Source organism: Balaenoptera physalus, assembly GCF_965194825.1.
Source record: "Balaenoptera physalus genome assembly, chromosome: 9".
NCBI classification, from domain to species: domain Eukaryota; kingdom Metazoa; phylum Chordata; class Mammalia; order Artiodactyla; family Balaenopteridae; genus Balaenoptera; species Balaenoptera physalus.
The window spans coordinates 24,369,252-24,384,041 of NC_138888.1; the positions used below are offsets into that span (position 1 = coordinate 24,369,252).

Here is a 14,790-nt window from a genome sequence, read left to right on the forward strand (position 1 = left end):
CACAAAAAGTAGCATCTTACCCCACAGTTTCCAGGGGGTCAGGAGTCTGAGCCTGGCTTAACTGGGTCCTCTGTTCAGGATCTCACAAGGCTGCGATTCAGGTGTTGGTCAGGAATACATTCCCATCTGAGGCTCAGGATCCTCTTCCAAGCTGACATGATTGGCAGAATTCATTTCCTTGGAGCTATAGAACTCATGGTGGCTTATTTCTCCAAAGCCAAGAGGAAATGGAGTATCTGAACTCAGGGAAGGTCTAAGCCTTCTTTTAAACTGATTAGGGACCTTGATTTCATCTGTCAGATTCCTTTACCTTGGCCATATAATGTAGCATAATCATGAAAATGACAGCTATCATATCCTACATCTCTCTGACACTGAAGAGAGGGGAATTATACAGGGCATGGATACCTGGCAGGAGGAAGGAGAAAGGGGATGGGTCTTGGAGGTCATCTCAGAATTCTGCCTACCACAGCAAGTTACCCTAAGAATAATCTATGTATTGTAAATATATTCCAGTTTTTAAATCATTGTAATTAATTACATTAAAATCCAGAGAAGTGTAAGAACTATTTACTCAAATTACATTTACTCTGATTTTTCTACCATTTAATTTATGTTTTCCTTACTTATATAACAGAATTTTGACAAACCTCTACCTATTACCTTCCCTCTGTTTACCATGGCTTTTGAAAGACCCTATTTAATTCTTAAATGAAGTCTTACCAATTTTTCAAAAACTAGAGGAAAATACAGTAGCATTGTTTCTGGATTTTTAACAAAAATGTCATTAGACATTCATATTTTTCCAGGCATTCTGCTGGTCAGTGAGTATTAAGAATGCACAAGTAAGTAAACCAATGTTCTTGGTCTTGGGTGCATCCAGCCTAGAATAACAGTGACAAGTATAATAAGTTTTCCAGTGAAGTAAAGAATTCCTGAGAAAGGACTTATTAAACACGAAACCAGCGGAAGCACTCACAAAGGAAAATGATGATGAACTTCACTGTGTAAAAAGTTATGTCAAATTATTTTTCAATACCATTAAAAACACTTGGAAAGATTGAATATATAAATACATTTGCATAGTATCAATATAGAATACATACACACACACATACATACACATAATCAACAAATAAATCAGTAAAAACATGAAAGCATAAATCAGAAAAATTTTAAAGGATACAGATCCAAAATTCAAAGAAAATACAAATGACCAATAAGTACTTGAAAAGTTATTCTATCTCACCAGTAATTGAAGAAATATACAGAAGGACAGTAAATAGAAAATATGAAAAATACTATCACTAAGTGCCGGTGAGGGTGTGACAAGCTAACCTCTACTATACATTATGTGGAAGAATAAATTGGGCAACCTTTTGTGAAAGGAATGTGTCAATATAAAGGAGAATGAAAGAGCTACATGCTTTGGTCCTATAATTCCACAAGTGAAAAAATTTGAAGGAAATGAAGATTTCAACAATAAAGGAATTTTAAGTAAATGAAATATTATACTGTCATTAAAAATGATGTTTTAAAAACTATTTTAGTGATGTGGGAAAACAAATACATTGATATGTTAAATTAAAGAAGTCCACAACAAAATTGATCACGTCTAAGCAATATATATATATATATATATATATATATATATATATATATATATACATAGAAGAAAACTTGAAGATAAATACACCAAAAATTTTAGCCATAATTATCTCAAATACATAATTATATAGTTTTTACTCTCGTATTGCATATATTCTATGTTAAGAAAACATTCCTAAAACAAAAGTAATAGGTCCATAAAATTACAAAGTTGATAAACAGAATAGGAAAATGTAATGTCTTTAACATGTACCAAAAAAAGCCCTGGTCAGAATTAAAGCCCTGAAATTTCAGGAACAATATTAAAATGCAGCATGTGAGCATGAATCTACTTCATGGAGAGGGAGTGGGTCATAGCGACATGTTGTTCAGAGAGCTACCAACAAGGTAGACCAGATGGATGAGAATCAAAAACTGGAAAAACCAGCCCAGCTAGACGGGTATTTCCTGGCACAATCTGATTAATTCTAACAAAAGACAGATCTCATTTTATGAACGATAATATACATTTTAAATATCAGTCAAACCTTTATCTTAACAACTGTTCTAGTTTGGAGGCTGTGGATTAAAAGCAATGTACCCAGCTATTTATTGCTGAGTTCTTAAAGAAATAAAATATGTAAAAGGTGAAATAAACTGGAATAGGTTATCTATAAGAGAAAGCCTAAGATGAGTTATATGAAATTATATTTTCTCAAAAATTTTTATATAAATCATGTTAACAAACTTTCAAAAGTGTTTTTGAATTTTAATGATTGACATTTATATTCTAGGATATGATGAGTTATGATGAAGTTACTACCAAATTTTTCTTCATCTTCATAGAGGATTGAAAAAAAGGGAGAGAAAATAAGCTGAAATCATGAAAAGAGAGATTTTTTTCTTTGCTTTCTTTTCTACTGGGGGAAGGGCATGAATTAAAAATCTGTGATTAAATGATTGCAGCCAATTACTCAGATAAGTTTATTGTCTGGCCACCCTTGAAGATCTTCAGAATAATATACTCAACAGTCGGACTTGCTTTAGGTTTTCACCTTAAACCTAAACCTTCTGCCTCGGAACAGGAATGGACAGAACGACCCATTCCTCTCTCTTAAACTTCCTGTATTAATAGAATATAGCACGTTGTGTAAGACAGAGATTAAATAAATAACACAATATTTTAGCTTTGAAAAATAGTTAATAAATATTGCGTTAGAAAGATTCCAGGTACATATTGGACTGTTTGTTTTCAATTTCAAATCACATCTCTGAATGGTCAACCACAGTAGATGGGCCATACCTGGAAGAGGAGATTTGAGAGAAAAGACGTGAGGCTTGTGGGTGGGTCATGCAATTGTTAAAGCATTAGTGAATGGGATCTTTTTCCTAGAGGAGAAATGCAATTTTGTCAGGAGAAAGAAGGAACTGTTTTCTTTTTTTTTATGAAGCAGAATTCCATTCTAATTCTCTGAGCCTTTTACTATAACTGCCGTAGCATGTGTTTTAAATTATATTGTATGCATGTGTTCCCCATAAAATTAGCCATCATGACCCATTGTTCCACAGTCCTTCCTTTCATCACATTTTAGAGGCCTGTGTTCCATATTAGCAAATAACCCTTAGAGGAAATTATGCATTTTCCATACACCAGCTTTGTTACATATTTGATAACACTTATTGTATATTTAAGGATATGGGTCAATATATAAAATTTTTTAAATAATAAAACAAGTGACCGATATTTTCCTCATGGCAAACAAACTAGGAAGTCAAACTGAATATATCTAGCATCAATATCAAAAGAGAATTAACAGCTCCACTGTTAACCCATATGCTCGTGAATATATAACTCCATCAATATGTTAACTAGGGTGAAGGCACATTGCCTGCTTTAGAACCCACTCAAATTCTTTGGGTTCTGAGTTTAAAATGAAATTTGAGACTTTTCAGGTTCAAGGTCCTTTTTGGTGCTGTAAAAATGTGACTTCCTGGTTGAAAAAAACTAAAAGTTGTTGGACACCAACTTGCTCACACAAAACAATATGATAAGTGTGAATGAATCAGTAACATATGGATTAGATTTTCCCTTTAAAAATCTATTATTTTTTTAAAACATTTTAAATGGAAAATTCATGGTAAAAACATGCATTGGATTTAGCCAGCTCTAAATCATTTGAAAAATATTTGTAAAGCATTTTTCTCTCAGTGGATATGTGGCAGCATTTCCAGCCCATAATGTTAGTGTAACTTCACTCTTTTCCCCAACCCTCCCCCAAGACTCTCAAATCAATACACCAGAGAAAACAAACTGCTGCTTGGTTCTCCTTCTCTTGCTCTTTTTCTCTCCTACTTCCTTGAGTATGTCCTGAAAACCTTTATGTATCATTTCCACTGCAATGGCACAGATATTTTTTAATTAAATTGTGTTTCAAACTATTCTAAATGTAAAGCTCTAGGGAATAGTAGCAAAGGATATACATTAATGATGAAAAGAAATACATTTGTTTGTAGTTCAGAATGGACATCCCAAAGATGAGTATTTTTTTTCTTCTCCTCAATCTACAATCCATTAATCTATTAATCAAAATTAACTACTGTAAGTATATTTTCCCTGAGTACCCAAGAGTAACAAATAAAAATACAAGGAAATAAGAGAATATTGTAATGTTTCAAACTTCAGTATATTGTGGTGTCTGTGTATAAACTACTATTTTCTGTATTTGTTCCCCTTTCTTTGAAATGTTTTCTGTCCTCTAGTACCTAGAATTAAGCTTTGACACTAGAAAATTCCCTAGGTTGTAGTCAGTCCCACAAGTAAATTCACTTAATTGGCCAAATGGTTTCTGAAAACAAGATCGTATTATCCCTGTGAGTTTAGGTTTGCAATTCTGTTCAGTTTTCTAGAATTCTGCATATTTACTTCCTTGAGTTGTACATGTTTTCTGAATTTGGCCAGGGCATTTTGCCAACTGCACATTCTGAGAGTTGTACTGTCTTACCCACCCAGCTCAAACATTGCAGATGTCAGAGCTAGGTTTGGACTAGAGATCAGTATTTATTACTTAATGGATTTCTATTTTCAGAGTACAAAAAACAATATTCTGTTTCTTCTAAACAATAATTATTTTAGTATAGATGTGGCAGACCACCTATTTGTTTTAGATTCCATTCAAATAATATATATAAATACATAGGCATTGTACATGGAATACTGACTACCATAGTGTATAATATCCATCTAGGTTATTTGTATAGAGAAAAAATGAAGGAGACTATAGAAAAACAAGAAGACTATAAGTTCTCATATTTTATATGATAGTACAAATTCCACAATATTACAATACATTTATTTATGTAAAATCTAACTCTAAAGCCATGAATAGTTGCAATTCCCTGAACTGTAGCAGATTAATCCGTGAAGGTTGTCTCCCAACTCTCTAATTACAATTAATGAATCTAATTACTGTGATGATTTGAATATTATGCTTTCGTCTTATAATCTACTGTGCCTGTTTTCTGATTTCCAAGTAAAAGAATGTCACCCTAAAGTTTTCAAGAATGGTGAAAATTTCCTAAAGAATTTGAAATTCAACTGTAATAATGTTGAGTTTATTTATTCAACATTTAACCAAATGTATTGAGTACCTACAAAGTATCAGATACTTTCCTACAATCTGAAGATCCTTTAATATCTACATAAATTTTATGCCATAAGTGTTGGGAAATACCTTTAGGTTATAACAATTACGATATTCTCTTTCATGTTTTCAAAAGTTAGTGAGTGAATTTTCTACTCTGTCTTCTCCAGATTTTCTTATTTACCTTTAACATAGTATTGAATGGATGATTGACTTTCTTTCCGTCCCCTTAAATGAAATTTTATTTAAGTGAAAAGGAAAATAGAAAACCCTGTTATAATTCTTGCTAAGTTCAATGTCAGTTTTCAAAAGCTGAGCGTAGTAGTATCTTAATAGATGGATTGGGGATATTTTATTCCTATTGATCAATTCTAAATTAAGACTAAAGTATCACTCAAACTGAAAATAAGAACATCTTCAGAATGTCCTATCCCACTACCAATCAAGTTAAGAATGGCTCCTGTGCTTCACCCTGGTAACTTTTGGTTCCATGTAACTAAGAATAATCAAAGTGACCGGAATAATAAAACATTTTTAAATGATGATTCTTTCTAATTAACAGGTTATAATTGCAAACATACATAAGCCTAGATCCATGAATCAACAAAGAAAAACAACTTTAGTGTCACTTCCCATCTCTAATGACTGTTTTTCTTATTCAGCATCCTCCAAACCAGGAAAAAATTACAGTCATACAGTAATTGCTGCAAGTGATGCTGCATTTCTTTCAAGGTGAAGAGACAGGTACTTGCAGAGTGCAACACTGGCCATTCAGCCTACTCATTTAAATTATTCATATCATCCAATGAGAAACCCAAATGTTGGAGATAAATGTCAAAAGTAGTTGAGGGAGGAGCAAACCTTCTAAAAAGGTGTGAGAGACAGAAATACTGGAACAAACATCCTTAGGTCTAGATGCATGGAATTATAGAGGCTTTAAATAGAAAGAAACCTCCATTATGCATCTAGTTGCCTCACTACTATCAAATTCCTGTCAGATAACTATGAGCTTCAGTTTACACCGTTTCAATGATGGAGAATCCGCTGCTTCACAAGGGCATCTGAATTCATTTTCTAAGAGCTCTAGCTATTTCAAACTTGTTACTTAATCTGCCTTACTACAAATTCTACTTCTGGGTCTGAGTCCTGCCCTCTAAAGTTAAACAGAAATCCACTCTACACATCATCCCTTCCAGTATATAAAAATAATCATCCTGTCTACTCTGTCTTCACTTCTTTGCTTCTAAAGGGAAATGTCCTCAATTCATACAAATATTCCTCAGAGGTCTTGGCCTTCAACTCATTCCATCATCTTGATGGCCCTTTTGTCATTATCCTCTGGAAGGAAATAGTCCACCTGTGATTTAGCAAGAGTGAATTCAGTAAAAAATTAATACGCAAACATGTCCACTGATTCATCTAAGTTTACTTAACCTGGTATTTTAGGATTACAAATGGATGAAGGCTATCTACTGGCGAAGCATGAAAGATGTCCTCAAGGAAATCTGCTTGTATCACTAGTGGACTTAACATAGTAGCTGAAGATAATTTCATGTATCCGAGAACAAAGATCACTCTCACCCTTGCCTGTTTCACCATTAAAGTGCATGAGTTTTAAGGGTATGGAAGGTACCCTGATACTGGAAGCAAATCTGCAGAACCAGATTACACTGGTACCATTCATGAAGTTTGTTGCTACTCTGAATCCCCACCCTCTCCACAAATATGTACACAAATCCAAGAGGCAAACTTTACTATTAATTACCGTAATTAAACACCAATATTACCTTTTCCAACGAGCATTCTCAAAAATCTAAATAGTCTCATCAGCAGAAAAGAAAAGGTCTGTAACACTAAGACTTTCTTTCCCTCACCACAAGGTGTGGCACCCAACAAGTTAGCCAAGAGAAGGAAGAATCAATGAGTTTCACAAAATCCAAATAATTCTCTACTGAACGTTGAAAAAGACAGAAGGCAAGTTGTGTGGTTTTGTTTGTTTGTGTTTTTGACTTTGGAAGCCACAGATCCATGGTCTGGGGCAATGGGGATAAGTAGCTATGGCCAACCAGTAGACATTCCTTGGCTGAACACAAGGCTCTAGATGGCAGCATGTCACTGAGTAGGGTAAAGAGCTAGTTATTAGAAGGTGACTCATGTTGAGCACCAAAATAGGTAGTGATGGTTGTCGCAATCACAGTTGTGCACATAGAGCTTAGCACTGCTTACCTAACAAGGAGAACAACCAGTGACCACGGCCATAGCAAACATTCACAGCTGCACTCCCATGCCCCAGTGTGGAGCACATGAGAATCCCCAAAGGGCTATAGATACTCATGGACTTGAATGAATGGGAAGATATCAGAGCTAAGAGTTGATTGGAACATTTGGAGAATCTCATTTGGGGAAAAAAATTTTTTTTTTCCATGCTTGGGACCTAAACACTATCCAGCTCTCCTAGATATGCACACATACAGATGTACACATAAAACCACATGCATATCACAGCCCAAACTTCTATGCCCTCATTGGGCTGCTGAAGAAGCGTATTAACCAAAACATAACAAAGAGACCAAATTTTGGCCCAGGGACTGATGGAAAACACATCTCTCCCAAAGGCTTTGGAAACACTGATAAACATCAAAAGGAAAAACTTGATTGGTATAGGAGCTCAACTGGATGACGGTAAATGAATACTAGTAGAAAAAATAGTGCAAACTTTTTTACATTTCTCATTGCCCGCAATTCCTTTTCTTAGCCCCTATATGTCATGCTCTAATTATTTTTCAAAATCGCTTCACATCTAAGCTCATTTAATGCTGGTCAACTAAAATTCCAAGATAGATTTCAAATGAATTATTTTCTAGACATGTCTCTTCTCTCTCTGAACCTAACCTAAATGCAGTTCTCAACTTCGATTCCTGTGAAATTTTATCTTGTTAGTTTTTGTCCATTATTTGAGCCTATTGAAATAATTTTTCATCTTGATTCTCTCATCCATTATATTATCTCTCATTCTCATCACTGTATAAATTTGTTGATAAGTTATCCCTGAGGTCCAAATGGGCCAATAACAAATAGAAAATGTTACTTAAGAAGTGATTTTATTCAGTCTATTGACTTTTGAGTACAATCCATTTGCCTACTTCTGGTTTAATGAATGTACAGGTTATGAACTGAGGCTTTGTCTAAAGACTAATATATATAGCTTTGGGGACAAAGCATCATTAACCATGATTTGTAGAATGATCATCAATCAAACTACTCTATTTACTCACACTTCTATTAATGCACTTAACTTTTTTTTATTCATGTACTTCCATTTTTCTATAAGATACTCTCTGAAATGTTTAATAGTTCAATTCATTGAAAGGAAGAAAGAAGAGAGCTAAATTTATGATTCTTCCATTGGATCCAGGAACTTTGTCTGATGTATTATACTTGACATCCTTCCTCCCCATAATCCTATGCATAATGTTTTACTCTAATATTCTTTAAAGATGAGGAAGCTGAGATTCTAAAAAAAAATTATGGGCATTGGCTAAAACCACAGAGTTGATCATCTATGGCATAAAACCAGGCTGATCTGCTTTCAAAGCTTGCCTGGCTTGCTTTCCATGGAGCGTATACTCATCCCACTTAGCAAGTAACCTTTGATGATTTGTTTTAAGACACTGTGCAAAGAGCACCCAGAATACAAACATGAAAAACACAGCAGAAGTAAAAATAGTAAGAAGCAGACAGGTATAAGAATGTCTAGAGTACATGATGAATGGGATTGGCAGCAGGAAAGACACAAACACTATGCTTGGAAAAAGAAGACAAGGAAATTACTTTTTACTGGAAAGCTGTGTTTGTCTCATGCCACTCCTTTCATCTGGACTTGCACCCCTGATTGCCTGGATCATTCTAGCTTCTTCCCACATCCTTTCCCTACTGTGGACCACTGTCCAGTACAGGAAAAAGGAACATGCTTTGGAATCAAGCACAGCTGGATCTGAAATCTGTTCCAGCCCCTTTCCAATGACCTTGGGCATGTTGCTTTATCTTCTAAGCCTCAGTTTCTTTTTTGGGAAAATTTTCACATTAACATATAAACACAAGATTGTCATAATAAATGACGCATGTTGCATTGCCCCAGGGTAGGTGTTCAGCAAAGGATTTTTTCATTCCCTTACTATCTCTCAAGCTAATTTTCCTTGGGCACTTTTTTATGTGTTATGTGCAATTTCTGAATTTGGGTGTTATGTTTCATTTCTCTGCTTAGAACAATTTATTACTAGATTTGCCTTTCCTGTCATATACACTTTCCTGTGCAGGATTGATAAAACCCTCCCTAATCCAGTCTTTCCTACCTATGGACCCTCACACCCCCAACTCTGTTATTAATCAGAACGAGACCCCCACTGACTTATGACTACATCTCACCTTCATCCTAGTTTCAGAACTTTTGACCACTTTTTTCTTCCCTTTTCCCTCTGCTTATTCATCACACAAATCTTGTTCATCTAAGACTCAGCTCTGGTTCCACCGTAGTTACAGTTAACTACTCCCACCTTTACTGATGTTTTCTTCCTCCTGTGAGTGCTTGCCGTGATTAATGTTCATGGAAAAGAATTTAACACTTCATTTTCAGCTCTTCTCCCAGACTCCAGGTTTTTACCCTTTAGACCCCCCAGTTAGGCCTCCCAACTTTATCCTGTCCCAATTCTCAGGCCAATCTGGAGGTAAGACCTACAGGCCTGCAGGTATCATGCAGACTCAGACTGCGCTTCATGCAACTGCTCCAGCACAAGACCCCTCAAGCCCAGAACCCCAGACCAGCACAACTTACTAAGTTTCTACACTGTTCCCTGAGTCTGTTCAATGGCATCCCCTAGGTTCACCCCGGATATCAATGTATTTCCAATTTATCTGTTCCCTTGTTCCCTAATGTTGGCTCAGTGCCAAAACCAGATGTCTGCCTTGTCCGTCAGATAATCCCAGCATTCAAAGCCTGCTTGGACCCCTCCTACCTCATGCATACGCTTCTCCCCTATTGGTTTCTCTGCTGCTCTTGCCAGTTATGCATCCCCCAAATAAATATAATAATAATAATAATAATAATAATAATAATAATAATAGAGAACCTCTGATGAGTGTGCATCTTGTTTTAGGCACTCTTCTAAAAGCTTTGCATATCTTATATCCTTTAATCTTTACATCAATCCTAAGCTTATTAAAATGAACACTGATGTTGCAAAGGATAACTTTTCCCAGGCCATACAGCTAGTAAGTGAGTGATCCAAGATAGGCTACAAACATGTCATACTGTCTCCACAGCCTGTCCTCTTAGCATTAATCCAGAATTGAGAGTTGTGCCACGTCACATCCATCAAAGGAATCCCTAAAAGGTGATCTATGTTGTCAGGTTGAACTCAGGACCTGATTTTAGCCTAGCTTAGCCACCACTCTGTGCTTCATTTTGCCCAACTGAAAATCCTTGAAACCAGACTTGGGCCTCATGCCCCAGTTCTACCATTCAAGTTGGCCCCTACTACAGCGTTAGTCTCCAGTGTCTGGCAAGCTCAGTTGGACAGTTCTTGTGACAGTCCAGCTGCCTTCTCTCTCATGTCATAAAAAGGGCAAAATCTTAATTGGAATGTATGTTTCCTGACATTAGATAGTGTGCAATCTAATTGGCTGTCACACTATCACACTATCCTATCTCTGCAACAAATACTACAGAATATATGTGATGTGGGAGCCTGTACACACACACACACACACACACACACACACACACACACACACATCCCTTGGGAGCAATGTCTAAAGTCTTCAATTAATTTTAGGATGTGTTTGGAAGAAAAGTATTTCTCAAATGAAGAACATAGGAAGCAGGAATAAAGAAAATGGAAGTTATGATAGGAGATTCAATGCATGACCTCTCCAAGAGTGGATTTAAGTCAGGACATTGGTGTCACCTTTATTGGCTGCATAATTCTGGGCAACTGAAACTCAGTGTTCTTAACTGTAAATTGGGAATAATAATTCAGACCTACTGCAATGTCTTATGGGAGGGGAAAAAAAGACAATACATAGGAAAACACCTGTTACCTTTCAATGGCTATATAAACACTTGTATTGAAACTGCTCAATTTTTTTTTGCACTTCAAACATCCCTACTGAAAATATCACCTCACATTCCACAAACTTAAATAATTGCAGACATACAGGCTGGACGTACACATACAAAGTTAAATGCCCTAGTACATAAAGGTTGGAGTGTTTTTTAAGCACTTTAAAGTTTGTGGGGGGAGAAATACTTGGTGAATTATTCTCTTTATTTTGCATGTATAGAGTCAACCATGGTCTTACTTCTCCCAGCTCAGATCTCAGCCTCTGTTTCTCAGCAGTTCTTAATCAGTGTTCTCCCTGAGGGGACAGTCACCTGAGAAAAGTGCCCTTGGTTACATTTCTATCCCCAGGCTAATCCTGACAAAAGTCTCTCATCAAGTTCCTTCATTTCACTGCACAGAAATTCAGTGTATTAGACAACACGTTCAAAAATTCAAGTAAAAACAACATTTGTATTACTTTATTTTAAAACAGCCACATTAACTTCTTTCTTAGTGGTTTTCCTATTGGTCACAGAATGATGCTAAATACTTGAAAACAGTTCTACTCTGATTACTAGAACAGCTTACTCTTTTCTATCTGATACAGGGCTAGGATTCCATCTTGAGTCTGGGAATAACTCTGAGATGGGCTATATGAGCATAAAAACACATTGTCATCATTTGCTTCAAAACTTCATTTGAAAGTGTTTTAAATCCTAGAACATCAGGGAAGTGTCAGCAAAACCTAAATTTGGTATGGCATCTGAGAATCACAAGATTACAGTCCTCTGTTGAAAAGACACTGAAAACACTATTGTTCTGAGATGTATGTGCTGTGAATGTGGTAAGAGGCTGCAGCTAAGGGGCTTGGCCTTGATGATGAAGCAGCAGAAACGTGAAATGCCAAAACAACTCTTTGCTTTCACAGAATGAGCTAGAATTACAAGAGATCATAGGCAAGGAATTGTAATCATGTTTGGTGTTTGAGAGTATTAAGTAAAATGAACAGCCCTGGTTTTATGTTCAGAACTATTCTATAGGAAAAAGAAAATGGCTGAATTAAAAGCAACAATAACAAATGATTTGTTTGAGTCATAGCACTTTTATTTGAGATTGTTGCTTAAGAAAGATTGCTTTATTTGTCACTTAGGAAAATAGATACTAATGATTTAGGGGCTGTTTTTCTTCCCCATCCTTGGCAAAGAAAATGGACCTAATTTCGCAGAATTTCAGATCTGCTATCTTTCTGGCTGAGCTAAGAAGATAAGGACCGATACTTTTTTTTGGTAGAGATAATTTAATATATGGTTAAAGCATGCTGCCAAAAAAGATGTGAAACCATACAAAATTCTGATGGAGAATTTTCCTTTATCGGTGGCAAAACGTAGTTATGATTATCATGTTTAGGCTTACGAACAAATTTCTGGTCACCATTTTCCAACCTTAAACTTGTGTATCTCTGGCTCCCTGCAGTAAGAGGGAACAGCCTCTAAAGTATTCATGGAAGGCTGTTGAACACTACATGATATAGTGGAGAGATTTGAGGTCATTATGTCTTAGCAAGGGGTTCTGTTCCAGATACAATAATTGGGGAGCAATTTCATTAACAAGTGCCATTTTGAGACCTATTTCATCCTCATTTGACTACATAGAGATAAATATTAATCAGAATCCACTTATTTAGATTTTCCTATCAAGATAAGCAGAGACATAATTCAGCTGTGAGGAAGTTTTGCAGACAGCAAGGAAAGATTTTTTTAAACAGTAAGCAAATTCAGGCTCTGTTGACAAAAGCAATTCATTAGAATGAACTAGCCCGTTCTTAACTTCCCTGGCAGCCAGGGGGGACCACAGTAGTCCATGAAAAGACTGAGGAGATAGAACCTTGCATTACCTAAAACTGACTAATGAGGAATGGCTAAGAATTATGAAAATGATACCATCCTATCAATGTCCTAAAATCCGTAAGACACCATGAAGGGCTCTACAGCTCAGCCTTTATAACAGCAATCATGCATTTTGGAGTCAATGCTCTTTCTAACCCACATAAGAAACACTAAACTTTCAGTCTTACCTAATGTGAGACAAAATGCATTAAAAGAAAACAAAAGTATTCAAGAATTGTGTGTGTGTGTTTTCATTTTTTTAATCTATAATAAAGAGGAAGTGGGAACCCAATTCCCATTATAGAAATGAACCCAAATGTAATTTGAAGGACAATCATTCAGTTGTAAGAATAAAAATGGAAGAATTGCCGTCTTAAGACAGTAAAGTTTCCTCTCCAGGATCTCTCCTTCAAAAAAATATATACAATTAGAAAATAGAAAAACAGAAAAAGGTTTTCGGCTTCTTGAAATAAAACTTAAAAAACAAGAGACACACAAAGAAGTCTTTATTTTTATTTTTTATCATTTCTTTTTTTATTGATGTAGAGTTAATTTATAGTGTGTTAGTTTCAAGTGTACAGCAAAGTGATTCAGCTATATATATAACTGAATATATATAATATATATATAATAAATACGTATATATAATATATATGTATATATATAATATATATCCTTTTTCAGAGTCTTTTCCATTATATGTTATTACAAGATATTGAGTATAGTTCCCTGTGCTATACAGTAGGTCCTTATTGTTTACCTGTTTTATATATAGTCTTTATATATATAGCAGTGTTGGCTTTGGAATGACACCACCTGGACTCAAATCCTAGCTCATTTGCTATGTGATGAAGGGTATATTACCTAACCTCTCTGTGCCCCATTTCTTCATTTTTAAAAGAAAGTAATAAGAGGAATTAACTCAAAGATTGGGGGTGAGAATTAAGTGAAACGCTGTATATAAAAGTGATTGGAGTGCTTCCCAACATATAGCTAATACTTCATTCATTCATTTATTTGGCACATACTTATTAAACACCTACTCTGTGCAGGTACATCCTAGGAGTTTGGGTTATAGCAGTGAACAGAACCATGTTTCTGCCCTCATGAACTTTATATTCTAGTAAAATTTTTCTATTATGTGATTAACTTGTTATCCAAGAATCTATGAAAAATATTTAATTTAAATATGTATCAGTACCCTAATGTATTATAGACACAAGACAGAGTCCGGTGCTCATTTTAAAGTAACTGAGGCCTAAGGAGGAGAAGTGAGAAATGACTTTAAAATAAACAAAAACATCTGCACAGATACCCTGAAAGCAATATATTTTTTAAAATTTGGGGATGTAAGGATCCCTTTGAGAGTTTATTAAAAGCTGCAGATCTGTTTCTAATAAAGTTGAAATATCTACTTAAAGACCCAACAATTCTACTATTAGGTATTTATCCCACCCCCAAATTAAAAGATAAGTTCACAAAAATACACGAACAAGAATGTTCACAGTATCCTTATTTATAATCACCAAAAACAAGTCAACAGTCCATCAATAGAAAAAGTCAAAGTGTGGGCTTCCC

General features: G+C 35.4%; 1 long non-coding RNA gene across 12 annotated transcripts in view; it reads right to left on the minus strand.

Moving 5' to 3' along the window:
- The window catches only part of LOC309666940, a 302,552-nt gene that overhangs the window by 29,671 nt on the left and 258,091 nt on the right, over window positions 1–14,790 (minus strand). For 9 of the 12 annotated variants that reach the window (XR_014267380.1, XR_014267381.1, XR_014267382.1 and 6 more), the window contains one exon: window positions 1–14,790. This exon is cut by the window's right edge and continues 14,381 nt beyond it. This is a non-coding gene — a long non-coding RNA (uncharacterized lncRNA). The other 3 variants (XR_014267386.1, XR_014267385.1, XR_014267387.1) reach the window with 3 other exon arrangements.